The sequence below is a fragment of the Schistocerca cancellata genome, chromosome 3 (genome assembly GCF_023864275.1).
Source record: "Schistocerca cancellata isolate TAMUIC-IGC-003103 chromosome 3, iqSchCanc2.1, whole genome shotgun sequence".
Lineage (NCBI taxonomy): Eukaryota > Metazoa > Arthropoda > Insecta > Orthoptera > Acrididae > Schistocerca > Schistocerca cancellata.
The window spans coordinates 125,024,597-125,026,586 of NC_064628.1; the positions used below are offsets into that span (position 1 = coordinate 125,024,597).

The 1,990-nt window shown below is 44.6% G+C and overlaps 1 pseudogene; it reads left to right on the forward strand.

Moving 5' to 3' along the window:
* The first annotated feature begins 1,643 nt into the window (after nt 1-1,643).
* On the forward strand, nt 1,644-1,761 carry LOC126177796 (5S ribosomal RNA; annotated as a pseudogene).
* The last annotated feature ends 229 nt before the right edge of the window (nt 1,762-1,990 follow it).

Consider the following 1,990-nt stretch of genomic DNA (forward strand, 5'->3'; position numbering starts at 1 on the left):
TAAAGTGAGATATTACCATATCTCAGTCAAGGCAGAAACGAGTTAATCTAATAGCCACGCCAGCTGCGCATGTACGATATTACTCTTATATCGCTAAATGTATGTAAACTTATCACGAAAGGAGATGTGTTGGAGGACATACCTTATTAATCTTTTATCGTACATTTAGGAGTCGTCGTTTAAGCAACGCTAAACCGCAAGTTAATTTGAATGCTTAGTCAGTGGTTCTTGCTAGCAGCTATATATATTAACTGAGAAAGGAATACTTGCAGAGTACAATGTCCACTACTGCGTTTCAGAAACGCTTATAGTTAAGCCTACCATGAACATTTAAAGCTCAATAAAAACTTTCCTTCGCTTTATACATTTATCTCGTACAGGCGGAGCGAGAATCAAATACCGTTCGGTCATCCACATTCTCCTAAATAGATTGAAAGACGAGAAGTTTCCTGCCCCACCTAAGCTCAGTCTGAAATAGCCAAAGACCTCGTCGTCAATAGGACGTTTGACACTATACCGCAGCTACTGCATTACATACATACTCCACAAGCCACCGTGACGTAGAGATCCTGATCAGTTTACTTTGCGCCAACGTCGTAGACTGACTTCCAAACACTGATTGGCGGTATTCCGCCCTTAGAATGGGGACGTTAGTTAATTAGTTACATGTTCCATAGATCACTGAACGATTATTTTATCGAAATGATATGGAAAGAGTCGGTTTACAAGATATGTATGTACGATCGGCGTTAACAGTAATGAACACGTTTTTTTACTCCTATTCATGAAATACACTTAAAAATAGGCTCCCAATTGTGAAATAGAAATTCTATCATGGAATAGAAGGAGTTGTCCACTAAAAATGGTTTTAGGTTAGTTTTAAAATTTACTTTCTACTTGTCAGACATTTTATGTTATTGGAAATATAAACAAAGATTTCTGCTGCTGCGTACTGAATTCCTTTCTGAGCCACTGGCAATTTCAGTAACAGGTAATGAAGGTCATTTTTCACTCTAGTGTTGTAGGTATGGACCTCATTGTTCTTCTCAAATTGCGATGGATTACTTATGACGAAATTCATTAGTGAATTTATGTACCGTGATGGCGCAGTTAAAAATCCATAGCTCCTTGAAGACTTACCTGCATGACTTTCATTGGACACCACGTACACTGTCCAGTCACATTAATGTGACCACCTGTCAAAAGCCTGAATAATCACCTTTTGCAGCGGGCCAGCTGCGAGACGTGCAGGAAGAGGATAGTCAATGAGATTCTTTAAGGTACAGCGATGATGTGGAGCCATGAAGACTCCAGTGCTGTGGCCATAAGCGCTAGGCTTCTCAGTTAAGGACCCACGGCGCGTGCAACCCGATCGGAGTAGTCCCACAAATTGTCGATTGAGTTTAAATATGTGTGTGTGTGGGGGGGGGGGGGGGTTAGTGGCCCGGGAAGTACAGTAAACTGATTCTGGCGCCCTTCAAACCACGCACGTTCTCTCCCAGCTAGGTGACACGTTGCATTGTCCTGCTGGTAGATCCCATCAGCTGAGGAAAAACTAATTGCATGTAGGGGTGGACATAGTCCCCAAGTAGAGATACATACTTTGTCCGATAAAGCAGAAAACATCACTCATATGAAAAGGCGGCAACGGCCCTGCCGCAGTGGATACACCGGTTCCCGACAGATCACCGAATTTAAGCGCTGTCGGGCGTGGCCAGCACTTGGATGTGTGACCATCCGGGCCACCATGCGCTGTTGCCATTTTTCGGGGTGCACTCAGCCTCGTGATGCCAGTTGAGGAGCTACTCGACCGAACAGTAGCGGCTCCGGTCACAGAAAACCATCATAACGACCGGGAGAGCGGTGAGCTGACCACTCGCCCCTCCTATCCACCTCCTAACTGAGGATGACACGGCGGTCGGATGGACCCGATGGGCAACTTGTAGCCTGAAGGAGTGCAAAATCTGAAAAGGTCACCTCTCGCCCTTCA